Source organism: Pteropus vampyrus, unplaced genomic scaffold, assembly GCF_000151845.1.
Source record: "Pteropus vampyrus isolate Shadow unplaced genomic scaffold, Pvam_2.0 Scaffold686, whole genome shotgun sequence".
Classification (NCBI taxonomy): Eukaryota; Metazoa; Chordata; class Mammalia; order Chiroptera; family Pteropodidae; genus Pteropus; species Pteropus vampyrus.
In genome coordinates this window covers 174,276-186,358 of record NW_011889467.1, presented here as the reverse complement: position 1 = coordinate 186,358, position 12,083 = coordinate 174,276, and the positions used below count along the sequence as shown (strand labels likewise).

General features: G+C 35.9%; 1 pseudogene; it reads right to left on the bottom strand.

Moving 5' to 3' along the window:
* Positions 1 to 5,184: 5,184 nt before the first annotated feature.
* Positions 5,185 to 7,262, bottom strand: LOC105309212 (annotated as a pseudogene).
* Positions 7,263 to 12,083: the final 4,821 nt, after the last annotated feature.

The following is a 12,083-nucleotide window of genomic DNA, read 5'->3' as shown; positions in this document are numbered from 1 at the left end:
AAGTTGCCTTGATGTAGTATTCTATATAAAGTTCTTCGATAGCTGAGGGAATTCGATGTTAGGGTCCTAGTAGAAAAAGCATAAAGCTACCAATACGGATGACCAGGTCACTGGTTTAATTTTTAAACAGTTAGGCAGCCTTCAGGGTGGAAAAGTCAAGACCAGTTGTTTTAAATCAAATGTGCACAATGCCACACCAATGTTAGTATTTGGTAAATTAATGGAGACGGTAATTTAAAAAGCTGAAAGAAGTGTCAGTGTTCTGTTATGAATGTGTTAAAATGTCACTTCACAGTTACTTTTAGATTTGAATGCCCCACGGGCTTGTGTACATGCCCGTGCACTTACACAGAAGTAGGGACAATATTAATACTTTGGGATGGTAATGACAAAATCTGTGGAATTACAGACCATTCCAAAATAATATATATTTCCCATTGTCTAAACTCCTCACATATTCTTGTGAGATAGAGTAGACACTTAATAAAATGCTAGTCATGTAAGCAGTTATAATAAATATGGAATGGAACTCTGCTTCCGTTACTAAATACTGTTTTCTTACAAAATGTCAAAGCAAACTCAAGAAGCTATTGTGTAAAGTATACTCCCATACTGTATTTTCAATAAATATAATTTACTTTTTAAATTTACTACCTCCTGTACCAGGATGACATAGAACACATTTTTCCAAGATAAATTACTCAGTGATTGGAATCAACTGTCATATACAGGTCCCAGAGCTGAGAAAAAGCAGAATTTAATGAGGTCACTGCCGAAAAGATTGCTGCTTAACTGTTCAAAGTCATTTGTGCCTAAGAAGACTTTATACTAAACAAAAAATATTTAAGACAGTGTCAGTAGAAACCTTGCTTGATTGTTTTAGCAGAAGCTAAAGGGTTTGGTAAACCCATCTGTGAGAGAACCATTTCGGAGCCCAGGCGGAAGGTGAGGGGAGACAGAGAAGAGACCTGGGGAACAATGGAGGAGCCAGTAGCTGAGGAAAGACAGGGGACAGGTTGTGGGCTGGAAGCAGACCAGTAGCCCACCTTTCCACTTCTTGATCAGGCCCTATTGCTGAGGCAGAAAAAGACAGTGTGGGCAGTTGGGTCACTGCCAAGTTCTGCCTTTTGAATTTAGTCTAAATTGAATCAGGTGGTGAGAAGGCACAGGAAGAACTCATAACTGCTATAGCAGAAAAAACCCAGGCTTCAAATAAATGAAGTAGTCAGTTAGCAAAAGAAAAAGGCAGCTGTGGTTCCTAAGAGACTTAAAACTCAGCAGTTCAGGGAAGCGGGGGCAGAGGTGCAGGGCAAAGGAATGTTGGAAAGCTTCTGATTAGAAGAGGAGGTTTAAAAGCAAAATGTGCTATAACTCAACGTTTTCTCAGAGTCCAGAGCCGAGGATTTGGGTGGGGGTGGGGTGTGTGTGTGTGTGTGTGTGTGTGTGTTTAAAAATCACTTATCCTTGATTTAAAGCCTAATAATATGTCTTTCTTATATCCTTTATTAACTAATGGTACATCTCTCTTAGTGGTTTTCTTTACATAATAGTTTCTTTTCACAAAACAGTCCCCCAAAACAGTACAAGTTCCACACAATGTTTAGATACAAGGTAAGTAAACCAAAATGAATACTTAGCTATGGACCAGAAATAACCAATTAGAAAATCTGAATAACCTGCTAACTGCATTAACAGGAAACATAAGAAAATTATATGAAGAAAACTGGAAAACATTGTTGAGAAATATAAATGATTTGAATAATGGGGAGACAAACTGAATCTGAATGGAAAGAGTGACTGTTAGAAAGATGGCAATAGTTCCTGATATTATGCAGTTTAAAAATATTTCTAATAATAATACCAATGTAAAAAATACTGGCAGGATTGTTTGAAACTTTCTAACATTAATCTAAATTTTATCTGGAAGAGAAATCAATCATAAGTTAGTATGAAATAATAGAAAACTAAACCAAAAAACGGAAACTTACTCTGCAAAATGTTAAAATTTATTATTAAGCTATAATAATTAAAATATTGGAGTAATAACACATAAATCAAAGAAATATCAAGGGGAAAGATCAGATGGGCTAAAATGGACCCTAACACACAGATAATCTTAGCAGACTGTGAAGGAATTGTCTCAAATCAAAAAGGAAGAGATGAATTTTTCAATAAATGGTTTTGCGAAAAATAGCATTTTGGAACAAATAAAACTAACTTTTCATCCTTACCTCATGCCGTGAACCAAAATAAAATCCAGATGGATAAAAGATTTAAGCTTAGAAAAAAACTGACACCATAAAACGTATAAGTGAATATTTAACTGTCTTGGAATGGGAAAGGACTCCCTAAGCATAGCATCAATGAAAGAAATCACAGAGAAAAAATATATAAATCTGATTACACAGAAATTTCAAAATTCAGTTCTAAAAACTGAGGAAAAGACCAGATGAATGGAAGAATGTTTTCTACAACTATGACGTAAAAAGGGTTAACATCCTAAATACAGAAATAACTCATACAAATTGAGATCCATTAATATTCCCCCAAAAACACATGGAAATATTCAGCTTTATTAGTAATTACAACTGTAATTCAAATCAACATAGAAATGTCATTTTTCTACCTATCGAAGTGGCCAAAAAAAATTTTAATGCAATTCATGCGGACCTCCAAGATCCTATGGGTTCTATTCTGGACCACCACAATAAAGAGTGTATTATAATAAAATGAGTCATAATCTTTTTGCTGGTGGAGGCTCTTGCCTTCAGTTTGTAAAAACACAACACCTGTGAAGCTCAATAAAGTGAAGCACAGTAAAATGAGATATCTCTGTACCCTATGGCTATGCTATCCATTACAGTAATGACTAGCCACTCAAAACATGGCTAGTCCAAAATGAGATATGCTGTGAAGTGTAAAATATACACGAGAATTCAAAGGCTTAGTACAGAAAAGAAGTAAAATATCTCAATAATTTTATGTTGACTGAATATTCAAATGATGTATTTAAGATACACTGGATTAGATCAAATATATTATTAAAATTTACCTGCTTCTTTTTACTGTTTTAATGTGGTTACTAAAATTTGCTGATTGGTTTACATATCCACAGTGAAATGATTACCACAGTCAAGCTAGTTAAGATATCATCTCTTCACATAGTTACCATTTCTTGTAGGAAATTTTAAATTGCAGGTATGGCTTACACTATATTTCTATTAGACAGTGCTGCTCTATGAGAATTAGGGGGCAAAGAAATTGTTACAATCATATACTGCTGGTGGGTATACAAATCACTACAGTAGGATTTCTAGATGGCACTTCACAATATGTACCAAAAGTGCTTATTTAAAAATGCACTGTACCCCTTGGTTCAATAATTTCATCTCTAGGGTTAAGGAAGTAATCAGAAACAGAACAATGATAAAGATAGATAATTAGTATATAAAGTATAAATATTAATAATGAAATATTAGAAAAGCAGAAACATTCAATAACGGAATAATTAATCGTAGTCTGTTTATTTAGTGACGACGCAATACATATGATACAAAGTTAGGTGAAAAAAAGCAAGAACTAAAACTGCATATGCATTATTATCCCAAATGTATAAAAATCATGTATATACACACTCACAATCACATAAATAAAAGACTGAATGAAAATAAACAAACATATTGTTTCCTCTGAGTTATGAAGTTATCAATTTTTTCTTTTCTGTATATGCATTTGCAAAGTTTTGATAATAAGCATACATTCATTTTTATTAAAAATTAAATTGTCTTTTTGAAAAGAGTCTTCCAGTTTGTTCAAACTGACAGAAATCACAGCTAACAAGGAAATCTCTTAACTAGCAATGAAACCCTTGAAAAGGGGCCACATGTTTACTTGGGGAATAACTTCGTTGTGTTTAAATGGCAGCTTAAAAATAGTTTAGGATACTCAGTGTGGTCAGGTTTGAACATAAAGTCAAACCAGTTTAACCAACCATTTACCCTGGTCTAGGTTTTTTGTTTTTTGTTTTTTGGTTTTTTTTTTTGCCTGCTACCTGATGGGTTAGGAACTTAACAGTCTAGACCCAGAGCAGATGACTAACAGGTGCAGTAGACGTGAGGTTGAATGTTTCTTACCTCATTGTTCAACATCAAGTATTTTAAATGCCCACATATTATTCATCTGTAGAAATAACTAGCCTCATTTCTCAGTGTAATCCATAAGTAGTTAGTTTGTTTCTCACACTCTCTGCTGGTAAAGAGGTCAGGGGTATCTGCTGCCAGGTGACCGATAGGAAAAGATTTATTTACCTTAAGTGTAGGGAGATAAAGCTCCCCAAATTCAAAAGAGTGCATGGTTTATCTCGGGAGGCCTGCTTGCATAAAAAAGAAAAGGCTGGTTCTGTGGAATTCCAGGAAGAAGAAGATTAAGTATAGATAAAGGGAGTGTCAAAGGGAGTGTCAAAGGAAGTGTCGATTGTACCTGATCTTCAGGATGTTACTTTAATTATGTTATCTTGGGAGACTCAAAGGAACAGATTATGTATAAAGAGAAGCATAAGAAATAAACTCGGAGAGACAGTTGTGAGTTCTGTTCTCCCTCCTGCACCCTGTCTGTCTTCTCTTTTTTCTCAGTCCCCGCTCCCCCATTCAGGTACCCGGTTTGACTTGGTCGGCTGGCTTCTGACACTTAAGTCAGGGCAAATGTCCAACTCTGTCCTAGATCACCCAAGTTGGCTCGCCCTCATCCTGAAGTCTTCAATTCACCCAAAAGAGATGTGCTAATGTCATGTAAGTGGGCATCAGAAAGTCTCTCGAATCCAAGCACTTGAGGCAATGCCACAATGAAGATTCATTCAATTTGAGAAGCCAAAAACATGCAGTGGAGCTAGTTAGGTGGATTTATGTATAGCAACAGAAGTGAGAAATGGCTCTGTTTGCCATAAAATACTTGAGCGTTTTCAAGAGATATATTTTGAGAGTTAGAGAATTTTATTACTTCTTGCAGAAGTCTCTTCAAAATGATCGCACAGGTAAAAATAATTTAATCTTGAGCAAAATAAGTTAGGAAACCATGAAACAGGCAAACATTATTCTCCTGATATGAGAAAACAATGTTGTTATTTGAATTCACACTGACTTCTCTTGCTGTCTCTGCATCTCCTCTTTCTGAGTCTTTTTCTTTCCTTCATTGTTTCCCTTTACATGCATTTCCCTCCTGACTTCTCATTCTGTTCTGCAGTTCTCTCTCCAGCTCTTTTCTTTTTTCCCCCTGGTTGCTAAATATTTTGCCTTTCACTGCCTTCATAACGAATAAGCCTGTCATGAAAGCAAGTGTCTTCAGCCAATTATTGAAAATATCAATTTCCTGTAGTTTTGATTTACTTTCTTTCTCAGCTTCATCCAGTTGGTCTCATAGTTGCTGCCCAGCTAGTGCTTTTGCGGCTAAGCCTCTTTTGAGTGTAAGAAGTCGATCTCTGTGCAAACTGTCTTGCCAAACTTGTTTTAATTGGCCATTGAGTACCTGTTTTTCTAGAATAAGTCTTCCAAGCATTTGCTGAGACTCCTGTAATTGTTGCTATAGATGGGTGATTTCAGCAATTCTCAACTCTCTGGATTTGTTTGTACTCTCAATTTCTTGCTTTTGGGTGGTCAATCGACATCTGATACCTTGAAGTTTTCCTTCCAGTTCATGCTTTTTATCATTTAGAGTGTCTAATTCAAATTGCAAAGTCTTTTTCTTTGCTTTCACTGCAACTATATCTTCTTGTTGTTTGTTTTAATAATTCTTGTCTTCAATTTTATTCCCATTCAAGATGTCATCACCTTTCAAGTTCTCGTTTAGCAGCCTCTCGCCTCCTGATTGCTTTCCTTCTTTCCTACTTTCTCTGATGTCCTAGTCTAGTTCCTGCTGCTTTTCCAGCTCTTTCTCAAACTCCAGTTGTCTTTTGTGCTCTTGTTCCCAGCATGTCTGCTCTTCCCTTCCTTGTTCTGCCCACTCCAGCTGTGCCAGGCACTCTTGCTCTTTTTGCTTTTGGTCCAAGAGAGCCTGTCCTTGTTTCTCCAGTTTCAGACTGTCACGTTCAAAATGCTCATGCTGCTTATCTTCAAATGTTACAGGCAATTCTTTTTCCAGTTGTTGTGTGTCTTCTAAAACTGGTTCCCCTGATAACCTCTGAACTATCGAGATTAAGCTTATGACAGATATACCACTGCCAGATCGAACTCTTCTAAAGGTAGGTAGAATATATTCTGGAGGCAGGACAGATGGCAGTGGTTGGCCAGACGTTGCTACATCAATTAGGTGCATAGCCAGGATAAATTCTTCTGATGTGAGTTTTCCATATTGATCAATAAGAGAAAGATTCCATTTTGAAGTCAGCTGAGACTGTGGTAAACTTGATTACATAAGAAGAGTTCTTTCTTGGGGACCTGTTAAGGGTCCACTCATAGTTTTGTCATGACTATTAATAACTGTATATCAGTCAGGATGACATAGGAACAGCCCATTCTGTCACTGGAGGGGCACTAGCCATGTCAAACGACTGTGCCTTCTGTAATTTAGTGTTTAATTGTGACCCTGGACCAGACCTACTAAATGTGGCTGCAGGAGAGCAAATATAGGTAGAGGTCGTATGTCAGGGGGAGCCCCATTAGCCAGGGAAGCCACTGCTGCTGGAGGAACAGAAGATATTAGGGGTGAAGACATTCCAACAACTGGAGTGAATCCCACTGGCACTGGAGCAACAGCTGTAAGTGGTGGCATGCTGGCCATACCTCCCATACCGAATGCTGGTATACTAGAAATAGCAAAAAGTGGTTGTTTCATGACAGGGGATGTGCAGAGGGGAGTTGATATCCTTATAGGTTCTTTTCGATATGTTTCATAGCTATGGAAAACTCCACTTGATCCATTCCTCCATCATTATTCACATCAACTAGCAAGTGTCTATGCTAAAACAGGTTGAGGTAACCCAGATTGAAAAAAAAAGTTTTTAGCTTGATCCTAGTAATAAATCCAGATTTTAGCGTTTAACTATGGAATTGTTGATCACACTCTGCTCTTTTCTCTACAATTATGGCCCAGATACCCAGGCTGCCACCAAAAGGTGTTGGAAACTGAGCCACGGTTCTGTTACTTTTACCTTGCTAATCCACAGCTTATCTCCAGGCCGGCGGCACTGCTACCCCAGCAACAAATCAATGTAGCGCCCACTCGCTGTCTGGACGGATGTATGAGCCCAGGAGCACAGCCTCGCACACCATCCCGCGGGCCCCCACCCCACAGCCTGCCTCTTGTCTGCTAGGAATTCTCCCTCCCTCAAGCAGCTACAGAGCAACCAAGCTGCACTCCCTCCCCTCTCCTCCACTCTTCTCTAACTCCTTCACTCACTCCCTTACTCTCTAAGAAGAGGTATTTTAAATTGCACAAAAGACACATTTTCAATCCCTAACTGCTAGAGATTTGCATTGTAAATTTCACTGGCTACTATTTGAAATGGTATCTGTGCTACTGTTTGCAGTCAAAAGTATTCTGATTTTAACATTCAAAACTGAGCATCATGCTATAGTGACTTTGCTCTTGTGAATGAAAGAAAGCCACTCCACAAACTTGGGGTGGATCCACTCACTAACACTAAAAAACTTTAGGCATCTTTCTCAACTGGAAACTTGCCCTGACACTTACTGGCTTATTATGTGTGAAAACAAGGGTTAGAGAGGTTGAGTCTAGGCAACATCTGACCTCCCTTATTCATCTCACACAGGAAAAAGTGAATTGTAAATAGCAAAAAGAAATGACGTGGCCATCACTCTCTGAGCCTCAGTTTCCTCATTTCTTCAGTTCGGACAATCTGTGATTTGCGCTTCCACTAGAAAATCAGAATCGTACTACTCTATTTCTTTGTGTGCCAATAAATCATATAGGCAATATATACTACATAACCACACAAATAAAATAACTTTTATTGAAAATATCTCTTGCTTGAAACCGTTTATACTGTCTCTCTAATTAGTCCTAAAAAGACTCAGTACAGAATTAACCTTTATAAATATGATTGTGCATCTTCAGATTTCCTTGGCCCCTCAAACCATCTTTAAATAACCAGCTTGCTAAACACACACACACACACACACAATGTCCCAATACTGGGTAGTGAATGCACCCATCATATAATTTCAGGTCAAACTTAACACAGAACAGTCTTCTCAGATTTGAGCAATAAAAAAATTAGTGTTCTCTGCAGAGAAATTAAACTTATAAGTGTATATAAGGACTATATAAGTGTATATAGTCACTCAACATCAAGCATAGGGATGTGTTATCAATGTAAAATCTGACATGCAAATCTCATGTCTTATTTCCATTAAAATACTTAAACTTTTCAACAAAATTGGCTCAAACAAGGAGTTTGTTTTTCAACCCACAAAATAAAACAAATTAACTGTGTGCAAATAGCCCTGTTTTGCACACATGAATTTATCATTGGCTCATTTCTCATTTTAATAGATGGATTTTACCAGACTGCCACCATTTTAACCATTATTCTTTTAAATAATTCGAAAGTACACTTTCAGAAAGTGCCATGTCTATATAATTCGTGTCCTGCTAATATCGTCTCAGTAAATAATGGGGAAAATGTTTTTGCCTAGTAAAAGAAATTTAAAATATCATGTGAAATACCATAATGACATGATTCAAATGATTTAAAAACAGACTACGTGGTATAGTGACATGAGCACCAGGTTTATAATCCACCAGGCTGGCTTTCCCAGCCCAGCTCCACCACATACAAGCTGACTGACATAACTCAGTCTGGATTCCCCCTGTCTTTCGAATAAGGATAATAGAACCTACTTGGAGTCTGTTAGAAAGATTAAAGAATTGCTAATATTAAATGGATATTTAGGGCTTTTGCTTTCACAAAAGGCAAACTAAGCAATTTAGTCATCTCTACCACTGAGGATAAGTAAAATGTTATTAAAAATATTAAGAACATCTTTAAAAGCATTGAAGAGCTAAAAATATAGTTGGAAATTGCCAGCAGCCCAAATCTTGGGGATGAATAGAACCTGGAGAAGAATGCAAAGCCCTCTTAATTCAAAGGGTATAGACCGATGTAAAAGTAAAGTAATTGAGCTGCACTTTTCCTGCATGGCTTTGCAAGCCTAAAATAACAAAAGTCAGGCACTCTGATAAACCATTTCCCTTTTAGGCGAAAACACCAAAGTTAGAACAAAACAAAAACAATCTCACACTGAACTTCAGCCCAGTTTTGCAACATCTGGGATGTCCAGGAAAACAACCTCAATAATATAAACAAAATGTATATTTTTGAAACCAGTAAAATGGAATGAGATAAATAATCAGTACAGCTGAAATGAAGAAAGGGAAAAACAATACAGACCAGGCAAGACAAACATATTAGTAGTTACAATTAATGCAAATGGATGAACTGCTCAAGTTACAAGAAGAGGACTGTAAAACTGTATTTAAAAAAAATACCAGCATTGGCTCTTTCCAAGAAACAAATCTAAAGCATAAATACATCTAAAGGTCGAAAATACAAAAACAGAAATGCATCGTGCAAACACTAACAAAACTATATTAAAAGCTATATTAATATCATATAAATTTTACTTTTAGGCAAAATCATTACAGAGATAAGGATGATCACTATCTAATGATAAAAAGCTTTAAATAACGAGTAAGCTTAAGCAATCCCTAAACTGTATACCACTAACAACAAACTAAAATACATAAACCAAAATTTATCATAACTACAGGGAAAACTAGACAGATCTACAATTATACTGGAATATTTTAACACATAACTCTCAATAATTGACAGAATGATCAACAAGTAAAAATACAGAAACACAATAACAATCTCAAACAAAAATGATCTAGTGGAACTATTTAGATCACTGTAGAAAACAAGTACAAAATATCCGTCCAAGAAAATGTAGAATTTTTACCAAAAATAGTATGATATTGTGTGCCATAAAGCAAGTCTCGGCAAATTTTAGAGCACTGAAATCTTACAGAGTATGTTTTCTAACCACAGGACAATTACAAGATAAATCATTTTTTGATTTAAAAAAAAAAAAAAAACAGAAAAATCCCCCAATGGTTGAATATTAAGAAATACTCTTCTAATAATCCATAATCATACTAAATGTAAACTGTAATTGAAAAATAAAAAATTTTAAAAAGAACTGACCTTAGAATGAAAGAAAAAAATTAATCCGTAGTCAAAAATTAAATGATAATGGAAAAGTTTAGCAATTTTCCTGGATAAAATATCAATAAATAATCAAGTGTCTTTCTCTACATAAGCAATAATAATTTTAAAATTTTTTAAAAGTACCATGAAAAGTAACATAAAATATCAATTACCTAGGAATAAATCACACAAAAAGGTGCACAGGATCTCTAATGTAGAAGATTATAAAATTTATTTAAAGACATTTAGAAGATATAAGTGAAGAGATATGTTACAGTTAGGGATTTGACGACATGGTACTTTTTAAATGCTATTTCTCCACATAGAGATTTAATACAGACCCAATCAAAATCACAACATGAGGATTTCCATCACTGGCCAAAATGGAGCAAGCCCCTCTAGCCTCTCTCTCCTACTGATTACAACTAAAACCTCTGGATGAAATACAAAAACAACTACCCAAGGGTTCAGAAAAGTAAACAATAGAAGGCAGATCTGTGAGATGATTCAAACTTACAAAAGCAACTGATACAGAACTAAATTTCTCAGGTTTATTTTCTCTCTTATCTTCCAGCTTTGACATGAATTATGGCTCGGTCATGTAACTGTACAGGCAGAAGGCAGCCAAAAATCTGAAAGTTTGTCTTTTTATTCGGAGGGCCAGGAAAAGGGGCCTGGGAGCTAGGGTGTGTGAGAGGAACACAGACTGCGAGAAGGGATCTCATAATTCTGTATGTGGACTGGAACAAGTCCCAGGCTCTGCTTTGACTTTCTGGCCATACAACTGAGGAAAGGAGCCAATTGAGAATGAGAGGAAAATCCCATTTTTTGCATTTTGTTCTCACTGCCAGTCTCCAAGGGAACTGTATGACAGCAGCATGAGCAGCTAAAACTACGGAGCATCCAACATTGCTCACCAGAATTAAAAAAAAGAAAAAAGAAAAATGGGAGGATCCTGTGATCCAAAGAGTGTAGGGGGTACCCGCATGAATTTTTATATGTCTTTCAATAGATATCATACAATCTAGAAAAGAGAATTAAAAAAGTTTGAAGAAAAACAAAACCCCAGAAACTCAAAAACCTGTAGAGCAATATCAAATTACCTGAAATTCACGTAATTGGAGTTCTATGAGAAAGAAAGTGATGAAGTATTTGAAGAAATAATGCCTAAAATATCCTAAATTTGGTGAAATAGATAAATGCAGATTTTCATGAAGCTCAGTAACTCAAAGCAAGAAAACTCAATAAAACCATGAAGAGACACATCATAATCAAACTGCTAAAAACTAAAGATAAAGAAAAAATCTTGAAGCTGCCAGAGAAAAACTGACACATTACAGGTAGGGCAATACTGACTCAAATGGTGAAATTTTTCACCAGAAATTACAAAGACCGGAAGACAGGGGAATAACATCTTAAAGGGTTGAGAGTAAAAAACTATTATCCCAGAATTCTGTAACTAGGAAAAATATCATTCAAGAATTAAGGTGAAATATAAATATTCTCAGATGAAAGAAAACTAAGAGTTTGTCACCAGTAAATCTGCTCTAGAACTAAAGGAACTTTTTCAATCTGAAGAGAAATGATACCAGAGGGAAACTCGAAAATTCAGGAATGAAGAGCAACGAAAACGATAACTATCTGTGTAAATATAGTAGACTCTTTTTCTCCTCTTACATTATTTAAAATGTGTACAACTGTTGAAAGAAAAAATTGACTCTGTCTAGTTTTCAATATATGTAAATGTAATACACCTGAAAACATTAACATACTGTAGGGAAGGCAAAAAGATCTATATGGTTTGAAAAGCTTTTACATTTTACTTGAAGTGGTAAAATATTAACTCTAAGTAGACTGTGAA